Raw genomic sequence first — 18,357 nt, 5'->3', positions numbered from 1 at the left:
TTTCTGTCAAATCATAACTCAGATGTGAAAGTTCAAATGCCAACTCCAGCCAAGTCTTCCTTAATCCAACAATCAGAACTAATCATTCTTGCTTCTGAATTCCTACAAGCCTTTATTCAACAACATTTGTTAAAGTTTTCCTAAATATATGTATTAAACACTTGCTACATCCAAAATATTGAGTTATTTGTAAGAGTTCACAGGGTAATATATAAAATAATTAAAATTATATAATAAAACATTTAAAAATGCCTTGAATTTATTGGACACTTACCAATGAACCAAGCATGGTACTAAGTATGTTACAAACATTGTCTTCTTTAACTCTTTCTGCTACCCTACACAAAAGTCATTATTAACATCCCCATTTTGCAGATGAGAAAACCAACACTTAAGAGAAATCAAGTAACTTGCCTAGGTAGGCATAACTGGTAAATGACAGAGTCTGGTCTACCTGACTCAAAAGCTTATGCTTTTAAGCTACTTCCTGCCTGCAAAAGGTAGCAGTCTCATGGAGGAGAAAATGTGAACCTACATCAATTATAGTTCAAGGTTAAAAAGTAATGTTCCATAGAAAAAGAAGGAAGACGTTGAGAAAGGAAGGAAGACTTGCTATCTAATATCTAAGCTGCATATTGAAAGACAAATAGAAATGTGATAAAGGGAGGAAAGTCATTCCAGATTGGCAATAACAAAGAGGTTTCAGGAATTCTGAGGATGTACATGTGAAATAGAAACTAGTTATGCCTGGAGGATCCATATTCTATGTAAGGAAATTAATATCAGAAAGATAAGCATATATATTTTATATATATACACACACACACATCGGCTATGATTAAATACAAAATTATAGAATTTTAATTTCCCTACTAGTGTGATATGCATAAATTCTGAATCAATTCGCTATCCTTAGTGCCAAAACTTACCAGACACAAAAATGTATCAATACATTTTTGTTTAGTAAGTAGAATTTATTTAGTCAGCTTTTAATAAATGGTAACTCACAAAATTCCCATTGCATGAAGAAAGTTATTAACATTTATTCTTTTCCATTCCAGAACAGATGCTCAATGTGATTAGGGTTCTATATTATGAAGATTAATCCAACAGCCATCATAGATTGAGTTGGAGGGATACAGAATGGAGAATGGCGGGTAGTTATAAAGTAATAGGACTCCCCGAAAGCACACTGCAGCATAGTAGAGATGGATGGCCCCACATTCAACAGAGCTGCCTTATCCTAGAGATGAGGAAATCAAGACAAGATAAACTTAGAATCTTTAAGAATGTAAGGAACATTGGGCTGGCAAGCTGGCTGAATAGGAACCGCTCCAGTCTGCAGCTCCCAGCAAGATCAACGCAGAAGGCGGGTGATTTCTGCATTTCCAACTGAGGTACCTGGTTCATCTCACTGGGACTGGTTAGACAGTGGGTACAGCCCATGGAGGGTGAGCCAAAGCAGGGTAGGGCGTTGCCTCACCCAGGAACTGCAAGGTGTCAGGGAATTCCCCCCACCCCTAGCCAAGGGAAGCCCTGAGGAACTGTGCCATGAGGAAGGGTGCACTTCAGCCCAGATACTCTGCTTTTCCCACAGTCTTTGCAACCCACAGACCAGGAGATTCCCTCGGGTGCCTATACCACCAGGGCCCTGGGTTTCAAGCACAAAACTGGGCAGGTGTTTGGGTAGACACAGAGCTAGCTGCAGGAGTTTTTTTCATACCCCAGTGGCACCTGGGATGCCAGCGAGACAGAACCATTTACTCCCCTGGAATGGGGGCTGAAGCCAGGGAGCCAAGTGGTCTAGCTCAGCGGATCCCACCCCCACAGAGCCCAGCAAGCTAAGATTCACTGGCTTGAAATTCTCGCTGCCAGCACAGCAGTCTGAAGGCAACCTGAGACACTGGAGCTTGGTGGGGGGGGAGGGGTGTCTGCCATTACAGAGGCTTGAGTAGGTGGTTTTCCCCTCACAGCATAAACAAAGCCACGAGGAAGTTTGAACTGGGCATCGTCCACCGAAGTGCAGCAAAGCAGCTGTAGCCAGACTGCCTCTAGATTCCTCTTCTCTGGACAGGGCATCTCTGAAAGAAAGGCAGCTGCCCCAGTCAGGGCCTTCTGGATAAAACTCCCATCTGCCTGGGACAGAGCACCTGGTGGAAGGGGCGGCTGTGGGTGCACCTTCAGCAGACTTCAACGTTCCTGCCTGTTGGCTCTGAAGAGAGCAACAGATCTCCCAGCATAGCGCTCAAGCTATGCTGAGGGACAGACTGCCTTCTCAAGTGGGTTCATGACCCCCATGCCTCCTGACTGGGAGACACCTCCCAGCAGGAGTCGACAGACACCTCATACAAAAGAGCTCTGGCTGGCATCTGTCAGGTGCCCCTGTGGAACAAAGCTTCTAGAGGAAGGAACAGGCAGCAATCTTTACTGTTCTGCAGCCTCCACTGGTGATACCCAGGAAAACAGGGTATATTGCAGTGGACCTCCAGCAAACTCCAGCAGACCTGCAGCAGACGGGACTGAGTATTAGAAAGAAAACTGATAAACAGAAAGGAATAGCATCAACATCAACAAAAAGGACGTCCACACAGAAACTCCATCCAAAGATCACCAACATCAAAGACCAAAGGTAGATAAATCCACAAAGATGAGGAAAAACCAGTGCAAAAAGGTTGTAAATTCCAAAATCCAGAATGCCTCTTCTCCTCCAAAGGATCACAACTCCTCGCCAGCCAGGGAACAAAACTGGACGGAGAACGAGTTTGACGAATTGACAGAAGTAGGCTTCAGAAGGTAATAACAAATAAAGTCCCCTGAGCTAAAAGAGCATGTTCTAACCCAATGCAAAGAAGCTAAGAAACTTGAAAAAAGGTTAGAGGAATTGCTAATAGAATAACCAGTTTAGAGAAGAACATAAATGACCTGATGGAGCTGAAAAACACAGCACAAGAACTTCGTGATGCATAAAAAAGTATCAATAGCCTAATCGATCAAGAAGAAAGGATATCAGAGATTGAAGATCAATGTAACAAAAAAAAGCATGAAAACAAGATTAGAGAAAAAAGAATGAAAAGGAACGAGCAAAGTCTCCAAGAAATCTGGGACTATGTAAAAAGACCAAACCTACATTTGATTGGTGTACCTGAAAGTGACAGGGAGACCGGAAACTAGTTGGAAAACACTCTTTGGGATATTATCCAGGAGAACTTCCCCAGCCAATCTAGAAACACAAACCCAATTTCAAATTCAGGATATACGGAGACCACCGCAAAGGTACTCCTCAAGAAGAGTAGCTCCAAGACAAACAATCACCAGATTCACCAAGGTTGAAATGAAGGAAAAAATGTTACGGGCAGCCAGAGAGAAAGGTCGGGTTACCCACAAAGGGAAGCCCATCAGACTAACAGCAGATCTCTCGGCAGAAACTCTACAAGCCAGAAGAGAGTGGGGGCCAATATTGAACATTCTTAAAGAAAAGGATTTTCAACCCAGAATTTCATATCCAGCCAAACTAAGCTTCATAACCGAAGGAGAAATAAAATCCTTTACAGACAAGCAAATGCTGAGGTATTTTGTCACCACCAGGCCTGCCTTACAAGACCTCCTAAAGGAAGTACTAAATATGGAAAGGAAAAACCGGTACCAGCAATGGTAAAAACATACGAAATTATGAAGATTATCGACACTATGAAGAAATTCCATCAACTAACGGGCAAAATAACCAGCCTGTATCATAATGACAGTTTCAAATTCACACACAACAATATTACACTTAATGTAAATGGGCTACATGCCCCAATTAAAAGACACAGACTGGCAAATTTGAATAGTCAAGACCCATCAATGTGCTGTATTCAGGAGACCCACCTCATGTGCAAAGATACACATAGGCTCAAAATAAAGGGATGGAGGAATATTTACCAAGGAAACGGAAAGCAAAAAAAAGCAGGGGTTGCAATCCTAGTCTCTGATAAAACAGACTTTAAACTAACAATGATCAAAAGAGACAAAGAAGGGCATTACATAATGGTAAATGGATCAATGCAATAAGAAGAGCTAACTATCCTAAATATATATGCAACCAATACAGGAGCACCCAGATTCATAAAGCAAGTTCTTAGAGACCTACAAAGAGACTTAGACTCCCACACAATAATAGTGGGAGACTTTAACACCCCACTGTCAATATTAGCCAGATCAACGAGACAGAAAATTAACAAGGATATTCAGAATTAGAACTCAGCTCTGGACCAAGCGAACCTAATAAACATCTACAGAACACTCCACCCCAAATCAACAGAATATATATTCTTCTCAGCACCACATCATACTTATTCTAAAACTGACCACATAATTGGAAGTAAAACACTCCACAGCAAATGCAAAAGAATGGAAATCATAACAGTCTCTCAGACCACAGTGCAATCAAATTAGAACTCAGGATTAAGAAACTCACTCAAAACTGCACAACTACATGGAAACTGAATAACCTGCTCCTGAATGACTAGTAGGTAAGTAACAAAAATAAGTCAGAATAAATAAGTTCTTTGAAAACAATGAGAAAAAAGACACAATGTACCAGAATCTCTGGGACACAGCTAAAGCAGTGTTAACAGAGAAATTTATACCACTAAATGCCCACAGGACAAAGCGGGAAAGGTCTAAAATCAACACCCTAACATCACAATTAAAAGAACTAGAGAAGCAAGAGCAAACAAATTCAGAAGCTGGTAGAAGACAAGAAATAACTAATATCAGAGCAGAACTGAAGGAGATAGACACATGAAAAACCCTTCCAAAAAAAAAAAAAAAAAAAATCAATGAATCCAGGAGCTGGATTTTTGAAAAGATCAACAAAATAGATAGAATGCTAGCCAGACTAATAAAGAAGAAAAGAGAGAAGAATCAAATAGACACAATAAAAAATGATAAACGGGATATCACCACTGATCCCACAGAAATACAAACTACCATAAAACAATACTATAAACACCTCTATGCAAATAAACTAGAAAATCTACAAGAAATGGATAAACTCCTAGACACATACACCTTCCCAGGACTAAACCAGGAAGAAGTCCAATCCCTGAATAGACTAATAAGTTCTGAAACTGAGGTAGTAATAGCCTACCAACCAAAAAAAGTCCAGGACCAGATGGATTCAAAGTCGAATTCTACCAAAGGTACAAAGAGAAGATGGTACCATTCCTTCTGAAACTATTGCAAACAACAGAAAAAGAGGGACTCCTCCCTAACTCATTTTACAAAGCTAACATCATCCTGATACTAAAACCTGGCAGAGACACAATAAAAAAAGAAACTGTCAGGCCAATATCCTTGATGAACTTCAATGCAAAAATCCTCAATAAAATACTGGCAAACCGAATCCAGCAGCACATCAAAAAGCTTATCCACCACGATCAGATTGGCTTCATCCCTGGGATGCAAGGCTGTTTCAACACAGGCAAATCAATAAATGTAATCCACCACATAAACAGAACCAATGACAAAAACAACATGATTATCTCAATAGATGCAGAAAAGGCCTTTGATAAAATTCCATACCCCTTCATGCTAAAAACACTCAATAAACTAGGTATTGATGGAATATATATCAAAACAGTAAGAGCTATTTATGACAAACCCACAGCCAATATAATACTGAATAGGCAAAAGCTGGCAGCATTCTTTTGAAAACTGGAACAAGACAAGGATCCCCTCCCTCACCACTCATATTCAACATAATATTGGAAGTTCTGGCCAGGGCAATCAAGCAAGAAGAAGAAATAAAGGGTATTTAAATAGGAAGATAGGAAGTCAAATTGTCTTTGTTTGCAAATGATATGACTGTATATTTAGAAAACCCCATTGTCTTACCCCAAAACTCCTTAAGCTGATAAGCAACTTCCGCAGAGTCTCAGGATACAAAATCAATGTGCGAAAATCACAAGCATTCCTATACACCAACAACAGACAGAGAGCCAAATCATGAGTGAACTCCCATTCACAATTGCTACCAAGAGAATAAAATAGCTAGGAATACAACTTACGATGGATGTGAAGGATCTCTTCAAGAACTACAAACCACTGCTCAAGGAAATCAAAGAGGACACAAATAAATGGAAAAACATTCCATGCTCATGGACAGGAAGAATCAATATCATGAAAATGGCCATACTGTCCAAAGTAATTTATAGATTCAATGCTATCAACATCAAGCTACCATTGACTTTCTTCACATAATTAGAAAAAACTACTTTAAAGTTCATATGGAACCAAAATAGAGCCTGTATAGCCAAGACAATCCTAAGCAAAACAAACAAAGCTGGAGGCATCACACTACCTGACTTCAAACTATACTACAAGGCTACAGTAACCAAAACAGCATGGTACTGGTACCAAAACAGATATATAGATGAATGGAACAGAACAGAGGCCTCAGAAATAATGCCACACATCTACAACCATCTGATCTTTGACAAACGTGACAAAAACAAGCAATGGGAAAAGGATTCCCTATTTAATAAATAGTGTTGGGAAAACTGACTAGCCATATGCAGAAAACTGAAACTGGACCCCTTCCTTACACCTTATACAATAATTAACCTAAGATGGATTGAAGACTTAAACATAAGACCTAAAACCATAAAAACCCTAGAAGAAAACCTAGGCAGTACCATTCAGGACATAGGAATGAGCAAAGACTTCATGACTAAAACACCAAAAGCAATGGCAACCAAAGTCAAAACTGACAAACGGGATTTAATTAAACTAAAGAGCTTCTGCACAGCAAAAGAAACTATCATCAGAGTGAACAGGCAACCTACAGAATGGGAGGAAATTTTTGCAATATATCCATCTGATAAAGGGCTAATATCCAGAATCTACAAGAAACTTAAACAAATTTGCAAGGGAAAAAAGAAACCTCATCAAAAAGTTGGCGAAGTATATGCACAGACACTTCTAAAAAGAAGACATTTATGTGGCCAACAAACATACGGAAAAAAACTCATCACCACTGTTCGTTAGAGAAATTCAAATCGAAACCACAATGAGATACCATCTCATGCCAGTTAGAATGGCGATCATTAAAAAGTCAGGAAACAACAGGTGCTGGAGAGGATGTGGAGAAATAGGAACGCTTTTACACTGCTGGTGGGAGTGTAAATAAGTTCAACCATTGTGGAAGACAGTGTGGTGATTCCTCAAGGATACAGAATCAGAAATACCATTTGACCCAGCAATCCCATTACTGGGTATATACCCAAAGGATTATAAATCATTCTACTGTAAAGACACATACACACATGTCTATTGCAGCACTGTTCACAATAGCACAGACTTGGAACCAACCCAAATGGCCATCAATGATAGACTGGATAAAGAAAATGTGGCACATATACACCATGGAATACTATACAGCCATAAAAAAGGATGAGTTCATGTCTTTTACAGGGACATGGATGAAGCTGGAAACCATCATTCTCAGCAAACTAACAGGAACAGAAAACCAAACACTGCATATTCTCACTCATAAGTGGGAGTTGAATAATGAGAACACATGGACACAGGGAGGGGAATATCATACTCCAGGGCCTGTTGTAGTCTGGGGGACTAGAGGAGGGATAGCATTAGGAGAAATACCTAATGTAGATGACGAATTGACAGATGCAGCAAACCACTGTGGCACATGTATACTTATGTAACAAACCTGCATGTTCTGCACATGTATCCCAGAACTTAAAGTATAATAATAAAAAAAAAGGAAAGAAAAAAAAGAGTATAAGGAACAGACAGTTAATTTTTGTTAAGCAAGTAACTCTCAGAAAGGTGCTATGTGGGGAAATGCTAAAATAGAGGACACTCAGTCTAAACGCTAAGTAAAAGAAAAACATAAGAAATAAAACAGAATGAACAGCTATAAACATGCTGAACTTTTAAGATCTGAGTTTCATATTTAATTCAGTTTGCCACTGTGTGGTTAAGTGAAAATGGACTTTCAAAGCAAGTTTTTTCTTCTGCCAATTTGTCAAACCATGTTAAAATACAGATGATGTGTATAAACAAACAAAAAAAATCTGGGCCAGGTGGGGTGGTTCACACCTGTAATCCTAGCTTTTTGAGAGGCTGAGGTGGAAGGAATGCTTAAACTCAGGAGTTGGGAGACCAGCCAGCAAAACGTAACAATATGGTATCTCTATTCAAATTTTTATTTAAATTAGGTAGGCATGGTGGTGGGCCTGTAGTCCCACCTACTCAGGAGGCTGAGGTGAGAGGATCACTTCAGCCCAGGAGATTGAGGCTGCAGTGAGCTATAAATGTGCCATTGCATTACAGCCTGGGTGACAGAGTGAGGCCTTGTCTCAAAAATAAATAAAATAAGATCTGTATTCTGATTGTAAAGGTAACACATACACAAAAAATCAGGGGTAAAAAATGTGGAATACCAAAAAACAAATAAATAAACAAATTAAATAATCTATTATAAACTATACCAGCCAGAGAAAGCTATTATTACAAATTTTGCTTGCAAAATTGATACCAATTCTGGGGATTCTAGGAAGAGAAAACAGCAATTGCAAAGGTGCAGAGGAAGGAAATCATGAGACTTTCAAGAATCTGAAAATAGAAACTTGGAATAAAAACCTGGGAGGACAGGGAAATACAAGAAGATGAAGCTTCAGTTGATCATAAACCACATCTTCCAGTTGTAGATCCATAAAATGTGGTTACCATGGGTAGGTTAATTTTATCCATGCTTTACTAGCTGCTTCCTTTATCAGCAAACCGTCATTGGTTCATGAAGACTGCCCCTCTGCAGACCTCGCCTTATGATGGCCTTCTCCTCTTGGCAGGAAAGGAAAAGTGATGTGTGTGTGTACATGTATAGTATAATATATTTTTAAAAATAACTTCCTAGTTTCTCTAATTAAATAGAAATGATTGAAAATAAAATATTGTTTAATAAAATTTGTAAGTGGATTATTAGTTGGTATAAATTTTTGTATGTTTTTCCTAAATGTAAAATAATTTCCTCATTTGAATTAAAACATTTTAGAAAACAAATGTAGTCTCATACTTTGATTCTTTGTTCTGTACTTGTTTTATAGAATGGTTTATATGAGAATAATATATTCTATATTCTATAAAATAATGAATAGCTTATATCAATTGTTGAATAGCTTATATCTCTTATTCTTGTATTATTTTCATATAATCTATTCTATAAAAATCATACTTTTATTTTTTGTTCCATACTTGTTTTATAAGATAGATTATATGAGAATAATATAAATCCTTAATAATTTTCTCAAAGGAAGAATAAATCATAAATAACACCTTATGACAGCTAGAAGTAGGAAATAAATCTTAAATTAACCATGTTAACATTTAAGTAAAAATCAGCATATCTCAGCCAACTATAATATATATATTTTGAATGCTAATTAATTATTGTGAGTTTAACTTAAAGTATGCAGTCTAATACTTTCAAAGGAAGGAAATTAAAGCATTTAAGGAAGCTAAATTAAGCTTTTTATTGTTGCAAACCTCATATATATAAAATAGATGTTTTATTTTTCTTACAAAACAAAGATAGTCTCCTGTGCTAGTGAATAGGTAAGGAAATAAAACAATAGGCCTGATTATCTCTAAGGTCCTTTCAAATTCTAAAGGAAAATTTTTAAACCTATAGACTGCTAAGAACTAATTTCAGAACAATAAAGCCGCAATTCATACTATGTATAAAAACACATAGACACAGATTTAAGAATATAAAAATTATTATACTATTTCTTCTCGAAACATTTTTATTTGTGAAACAAAATGTTTTTAAGTTAAAAAGGCAAAAAACTAGAATTCTTTCATGAAAAAAAACCACATCATTTTCTCAAGATGACACTTCGAGAAATTAAGTGCTTGTTTTTTGAAAGACTGACCCTCCCTAACCCCAAACCCCAGTTCTAAGGGCACAGAGAAGAAAAAGACAAAGGAAGCTATTATTGTGAATTGTAAGGGAACCAGTCAGGGTGGTTTAGGAAATGGACTTTAGGGATCTTTCAATATAGTTCATTCTAGTCCACCACCCAGGCTACAGGGCTGAAGGAGAGATACAGATTTATAGGTTTTTTTTTTTTTTTTCAATATGAGAGTCCATGTTAAACCGTTTTCTGTCTTCTTAGATCCACAGTCTTAGCAAATTTGTTAGAAGAATGTGCAAAAATGTAAATAAGTAATTTACAAAAGAAAAAATGCCACTAGTCAATAAATTTGTGAAAAATATGCTCAATCTCCTAATTATCAAAGAACCAACCATTGAAAACCAGTTACCATAACTCACCAACTAAATGAAGCAACAAAATTTTTTTAATGAAACAATTCTAATGTAGATAAAAGTAAAATTGGTTCTATCTGTTTAAATTAAATTTAACCTTAAGCTGACTCCTTACATATTTTATGTTTGACCTAAAGGTTTCTCCATACATAGTGAACTGTAACCTAACTGGATGAATAAATAGACTGTAACTTACTCCTATAACAAGTAGCCAAGTCTCAGCCAATCACCGCATCTGAGTTTCAGCCAATCACAGGTGGTCAACTCTTCAAGCCCTATTTAAATTCAAACACCCAGCTGTAACCAATCCAGCTGTTTCTGTTCCTCACTTCCATTTTCTGCATATCACCTTCTTTTTTCTGTCCATCCATAAGCTTAACTGACCATGTGACATCCAGGAATCGCTCTCAACATATTCTGTTTTGGGGGCTACCCAATTCATGATTCATTATTTGCTCAGTTAAACTCTGGCACTTCAATTTGTCCAAAGCTTTTCTTCTAACTTATCATACTTATATACTGGAACACTGGAAAAATGCTATGGAAAAGCAATCTGGTTCAAAAAAAAAAAAAAAAAAAAAAGAGTCAAAAACCTATTCATGCTTTTGGGACACTAATCCATCTTCTGAGTATAACTTTTAAAATAATAAAACAGTATAGGAGAAACTATCTTTCCATGAATATAGTCATGTCAGAGTAATTTATAACAGCAAAATGTCAAATGCAACCTCAATGTTCCATTAGAAGGAAATAGATAAATTAAGGCACATATATTCAATGAAAACATGAGAGAGAAAGGCGTATTCTAAAAGCCTAAAACTCATATCCTATGAATCTATAAACATGAGCATAATTTACAAGGGTGAATTTTTATGTGGGTATTATGACAAAAATAAAATTAATTCAATAAGAAAAAAAAACCAGATTACTCTAAGTATCTATGCCAATCATTTGCTTAGATTAGCTGATCTTAGATCCAATCCCTGCCTCTCCTTGGTTCTATTCTATACAGCAGGGAACTACATTTTTCTGTTTTCCCTGGTCTCTGGGCTTCCAGTAGTTTTGACCAATGAATGCTATTAGTAAAAGGATGGAGGGTAGGAGGATGGGAGAAGTCAGATTATTTCTTCTCTCTTGTCTTTGTTTCCCATAGTGTCTCCAGCAGTAGCTCCATCTCATTTGTGACTAAAGCTTATCCAGACAGTCCTCTCTGTGGTTCCAGCTTTTTGCCACATGACCTCAGCTCCCCGGTTTCAGTAACATTGCCTCCTGCCAGCAGCTTCCTGCTGTTGCCATTCCCTGGGATGAGTCACCATTCCTGGTTTGGCTTCTAGAGCTTTCATCATCTATATAATTTAATATCCTGTATTAAATTATCCCTGCTTGAAGTATTTAGAATGGTTCCTATTTTCTGAAAGGACCCTGAATGCTAGAGTATCTCCAATTAATGTAAAAGGGACTGTATTAATCTGTTCTCACGCTGCTATAAAGAACTATCCAAGGCTGGATAATTTATAAAGCAAAGAGGTTTAATTGACTCACAGTTCCACATGGCTGGGAAGGCCTCAGGGAACTTACAATCCTAGTGGAAGGGGAAGCAAACATGTCCTTCTTCACATGGTGGCAGGAGAGACAAGTGCAGAGCGAAGCAGGGAAAGCCCCTTATAAAACCATCAGATCTCATGAGAACTCATTCACTATCAGGAGAACAGCATGGGGGAACCGGCCCCATGATCTAATCACCTCCCACAAGGTCCGTCCCGCAACCGCAACATGTGGGGATTACAGTTTGGCTTACAATTCAAGATGAGATTTGGGTGGGGACACAGAGCCAGACCATATCAGGGACAAAGATCATTGATGACAAATACATTGAGATACTTGTTGAATAGCTTATATCACTGTGCATATGCACCTGATTTTCATGGGAACTTGGCTTTCAAGGAGCCCAACCTCAACAATGTAGCAGTCTCCTAGATCTCTTATTTGTGCTGTTTCAAGATTTGAAAGAAACTAGTGCACCCTCTAAATGAAGGGTTACACTTTCTAGAGAGTTTTCTTCCAGTCATTGAGTACTTGAGAGTGGTCAACAACAAACAGCAAAACTCTGCGCCAAAAATACGTTTAAATGTTAAATTCTAGGGGAGTTACTAGGAATGCACATACAGTAACATTGCTACCTTGAGACAATACTGATCAAATGAGTTTTACCTTGCAAGCAGTTTTTCAAATTTTAAATGAGTGTTAACTCATGAGTCAATTTAATGGGTCATGACCATTATTAATTAAATTAATGGGATTAAATTTATTAAATTTAAAAATAAATTATAATAGAATTTAAGAAAAATACCAAGGTGTAATGCTTTTAAGAGGGTAAGATTCATAACGTAAACTCTTGTTTCTGTTATACAGTACATGTGTATGTGTGATTGTGGGTGCATGTGAATTGAGTTGTAATGAAAAATCTATATCTATATGCAGATCAAGGTAAAAAAAATTTTTGAAAGCCATCATACTAGTACTTTGCCTAAACTTAAAGATATAAAGTGAATACAAAACACCTCAAGGTTTTCTCTAAGTGAGGTAAGTTAAAGAAAAATGTCTTCATTTGTTGCACAATGCTAGTATGTTGAATATAAAAATAAGAGAATATGATCAGCAGAACCTGGCAGATTACCCACAATCACTGATGCTAATTGTTAGGAACTGAATGTGTGCCCCCAAAATTATGTTGAAGGCCTAACCTCCAACATGACTATATTTGAAGACAGGACCTTTAGGGAGGTAATTAGGGTTACATGAGGTCATAAGTGTGGGGCCTTAATTTGACAGGACTGGTGTCCTCATAAGAGAAAGAGACATAAGGAGTGTGTGCACACAGAGGAAAAGCTGTGTAAGGACACAGCAATATGGTGGCCATCTGCAAGCCAAGAGAAGCCTTGCCAGAAAGCATCCCTGCTGGCACCCTGATCATGGACTTCTAGCTTCCAGAAATGTGAAAAACTTAATTTCTATTGTTAAAACCACCAGTCTGTGGTCTTTTGTTATGGCAGCCTGAGCAGAGTAATTATCCCACATCTTTCTCTAAATCTGTTGCAGCCACTCATAAACGAACAAATTCTTACGGAGTTTAAAATAAGTATGGGCAACTGGAGAGATATAGTATAAATTAGCATTTATATAAGACTACACTTAGTATATCTGAGTTGGATATATAATGGTAAAATAAAATACACAAAAAATCATTTAATTTCTGATAGATTAATTTTTTTTCTATAAAACTTGTTCACTTTTTTGCTAATATAAAGCATATATAACTAAATACATTATTAGGTGATCGGTTGATATTAAACATGTAATTTAGAGGTACACTGTTAAACTTTTGATGTGCCTTTCTGTCCTTTTTATAAATTATAGCCGCCCCTCTTTAATTTTTATGACTGCTAAAAAAAAAGATTAACTGCTGAAATGTTAGGAAATACGTATAAGAAAGAATACAAACAAATCCAAACAATGATTCTGAAACTAATTTTTTTTTTTGTGACCAATAATAATTCTAAGATGACTTTAGAAGTGACCCTTGAAATTGATGGGCTACAACTACTTCTGGGGAAAAATCAAATTATTACTAAACATGTATTTTTTGATTCAATGTAAAAGCAACATAAAAACCTTGGAATGGCTTGACAAGAGAAATGTGTTCAGAAAACTCAAAAGAGTACAAATTTGATTCCAAATTTTAATGTAACATATAACTCTGTATACCTCAGACATAATAGTTTAGATTTCTAAAAATACCAGAGTAACTGTGTTATGTTTATAATTACTCCTTTAGTACCAAAATAAGATACATGATATAGTAAAACATTGAAAAATGGTATGTAAACTGTTGCTTGTGGACACATAAGGGCAGCATAGTGTAAATGGTGGTTCAGACAGTCTGGCTCCAGAGGCCATACTTTTAAATCAACTCTGCATTTTACTAGTTGTGGGACCTTGTGAAAATAACCTAATTTCTCTATACTTCAGTTCTTTACCTGTACAATGGGATGACAACAGTTCACACATCATTGGGTTGTTAATGTGTGCTCTAGGAGTTGATATTATGATAATGTTCCCCACACACTAAGCACTTTATAAATGTTAAAGACAGACATACATAAAGGCTGAGAAAAAAATGCTTAACTCTTATCTCCTTAAGTATAGTTATTTCCTTTGCCTTTTTACTTACTTCTGCTTTGCGTCATCCTTATAGAGATATCTTTCATGGTGGAAAGATGAAATAATAAAAGGCTTCATAACAGACAAATTTCTAGGATACTAATATCCTCTGCACTCTTAAATTCTGATCTGCTTATGTGAAATTTCCAAGTTGATGAGCCATTTACAGTAAAAAGAGAAACTGTGACAGCTTTCATATGGTACAAAAACATTTTGATGTTGGTTCCTAATGTTTGTTTTGTTTATTAGGTAAATGAGGGAGATATCATGCTAGGTATTCAATAGGTACAGTTATTCTTAAGCTACTTATCTCTAAAATATATTTTTTAAGTGAGATACATTGTGCTTGCCTGGGGAGAATTAAGTCTCTTCAGATTGAAAGCAGCTGGACTAACTGACCTTTCAAAATCTAAATTTGTTTTATTCAGAAACATATAGGAAAGAGTGAAACGAACACCATCCCCCAAAAGGTATTATACTCAAGAATAAAACTATTCAGGGAAATTCAAACTACCTTATCTGAAAGAAAAGCATGAATCAATTTAAAACTGAGAATCAATTTTTAAAAGTTTATGTGGGTCTGTAAGTAAAAGAAGCAAAAAGTTCATCAATAGAAACCAGTCACTGTAAATAGCAACCTGGAGCTCTGAAATGTCAATTTCACACTGCACTAAGCATATCCCACCAAACATGACCAATCTGCTGTTAGGAAAAATATCAACACCTGCTACTACATTCCTTGAAGTAGTAATAGGTCAGACACATGAACCAGGTCAGGTACAAAACTGCATCCACTTAGACCTATCTACCCAGGAATCATTTTCCATTTATTTTAAGTGCTTATCACTTTTAAATCAGATGTGTTAATGAACCCAGAACAAATAACTAACTCCAAATAAACTGTAGTTTGGTTTGGTATAATTAAATGCTAAGAATATCCTTACAAAGCTTTGGGGAGAAACTAAATGAGTTAGAATATATTCATTTAGAATTTCGGCTGATGGCCAAAATATATAACCTATTGTTATAATCTGCCACTCATATGCCTCCTTCAGTTAGGTGCCCAATCTGAATCATTTATTAGGTAATAAAAATTATGCAAGGGAAGACTGACTATTTTCCATATGAGAAGTTCCTTTGGAACTTCTTGAAATCTGGCCTGAGGGACTGAGGATTCACACACTTCCAATCTGACAACAAAGCCAAAAAATGTGTTGCTGTATCACTCAAAACCTCTAAGGAATTTTCTCCCTTTGGGAGAGTTGGGGTGGGGAGACCCACCAATATCCAGTCCCTCCCTGAGAAGAGAAAATGAGGGATGTCAGTAATGAGCAAATAAAAAGCAGCTCTAGAAATAGAATTTTCAAATTCAAGCAGATTTTATTGAGGATGACAAGCTACACAGACACAAAAATGTGGCTTCGATTTAAGGCACAGAAAGGTTAATGAGCCCTTGACAACTACAGATAATTTTTTCTTTCTGTTTTTTTGTTAAGTTTCTTTCCATAATATATCCCTACATTACTACATCCCAGAAGTAAATAGCAATACAAGCCAGTAAGTCAACTTCATGGAAATGCCAGTTTTTTATTATATTAAGAAAAAAAAATGATGGTCAAGGAGGAGTCAGTAAAAAATGCTGTAGTCCTTATGTGAAAGACAACAGGCAGAGTCAAATAAAGGTTTGCAGAATCAAGAAGTCAAACACTATAATAAATATAGTAAATTTAGTAAACGGAGTCACAGCCTTCTCAAGAATTGTCAAGTAAGATAATTCTACTATTTTAATAGACAAACCACTGGTCTCCGATACTCATACTCTAGAATGTCACTTACTAATGTCCATAGGGCCAGATAATTAATAGATTGTAACAGTATTGATGCCTCTGTTCTCTCCAAAAGCTGTTTTTAGAAAATTACATTTACAAGTATATTGAGTCCAAGTGGTGGAAGCCTGTAATCCTGGCACTTTGGGAGGCCGAGGCAGTTGGATCACTTGAGGTTAGGAGTTCGAGACCAGCCTGGCCAATATGGTGAAACTTCATCTTTACTAAAAATACAAAAATTAGTTAGACATGGTGGCAAGTGTCTACAATCCCAGCTACTTTGGAGGCTGAGGTAGCAGAATTACTTGAACCCAGGAGGCTGGGGTTCCAGTGAGCCAAGACTACACCACTGCATTCCAGCCCGAGTGACAGAGCAAGACTCCATCTCGGGAAAAAAAAAAATTTAAAAAGTATAATGAGATATACAAAATTATTAGAGGTTCTTTGTCCAGGAGTTCTGAGATCATGGAAAATGGTTTTGATATCAAAAGAAAACAATGCCCCATAACACTTCCCACTTAAAAAACACTGTAAAGTTTGGCTTTAATTATTTAAAAAATAGATTATAACATTAAAGCTTCTCAGTGAGCTGTTCTCAACTGTACCAATCCATCAATAGCTGGCATTACTTCGTAAACTATTTTTCTGACATTCACTTGAAATTCCCTTTCCACATTCATTCTCTCTAGTCCATTTTCATTTATGCTGTTCCCTCTCACTAAGATACTTTACATTCTTCTTTCTTTTTAATCTAAGGTTTACTTTGATTCAAGGCCAAATTCAAGACCTGGTTGACCTGCTTGGACCCTTTCCCAACCAAGAATCAATCCCCCTCCTTTCTGGCCTTTCACAGCATCTACCGCCTCTGTCTTTCCAACTTAGCAATCCCTTAACAAACAGATAAATTATGTTTTTAAAATGCAATGCAGTTGGTAAAATCTAGCTGGTAAGATCAAAGTCTCATAGAAAAGAGAGGATTAAGAGAAAAAATTATGCTTTTAAGCATGTTTTCTTAAAAAGAAAAGTTTTAAAAGGCATCTATTCCAAAACAATATCGATTTATTGAAGTTACCTGCTCCCACAGGCTTCCAAATAGAAAACCCTGCAGCTGAAGCAGATTCTCCCACAGTTCAATATTAGGGGGCTTTATCTCTTGTCCTTGAGGTAGCCCTAATGGACTTGGAATTCACTACATTTTATACTTGAATTCTCTCTTTTTTTTTTGCCTATTTTTTTTTTTTTCTCAAATCTTAGCCAAATGTTCATGTCATTAACTGATCAAATTACTAGGCTGCATAAGGCATAGTTTTTTGGACTGGTCTCCTAAACACTGCAAAGGTAGAGAACACATAGGTTTCCTGTCTGTGCACTGCTTCTCAGATCCAATGAGCCAGCCTACTAAAGAGGACTGGAAAATAACTACCAATTTTGTATTGCTTTAGGTCACAATTATGTAAGACTGAATTATCTTGAAACACTGGCTTTGAGGAACTAATGTACTGTATTTTATTTCACTAGCTATTACATTAAAAAATGAGTGTCATTGTATTCTATTAATCAAAAAAGTCCATTTTTTGTTTAAGTCCACATGGATATTTACAGATATTCTAATTTTGGTAAAAAATTTTAAAAATCAGATCTTAGAGATAATTAAAAATTTTAAATTTATTTTCCTCCTTTGATGACTCATGGTGGTCACATTCAATATTATAGTTTATAACTCCAATTGCCTCCCATACTATTTTCCCCTACAATTCATTCATTATTTCATTTCAGTATTCATTAAATCTCTGCCTTATTTGTGCTGGTGACTCAGCTAGGCATAAAAGTTACAAACATGAACAGTTGATGCCCTCAAGGAGCTCAGTTTGTTCAAGGAGGATCCAGTTGGTAAGGGCATCTCCTTTATTGAAACTAAACACAACAACTAACATCCTCCAGGAGTAAGAGACAACTGGACCAACAGCCTCCACTTAG

General features: G+C 36.7%; 1 protein-coding gene across 3 annotated transcripts in view; it reads right to left on the bottom strand.

Annotated features, from left to right (window-relative positions):
* The window catches only part of GSTCD (glutathione S-transferase C-terminal domain containing), a 132,294-nt gene that overhangs the window by 67,468 nt on the left and 46,469 nt on the right, over positions 1 to 18,357 (bottom strand).

The sequence above is a fragment of the Macaca mulatta genome, chromosome 5, assembly GCF_049350105.2.
Source record: "Macaca mulatta isolate MMU2019108-1 chromosome 5, T2T-MMU8v2.0, whole genome shotgun sequence".
Lineage (NCBI taxonomy): Eukaryota > Metazoa > Chordata > Mammalia > Primates > Cercopithecidae > Macaca > Macaca mulatta.
This window is presented reverse-complemented; position numbering and strand designations above follow the sequence as displayed.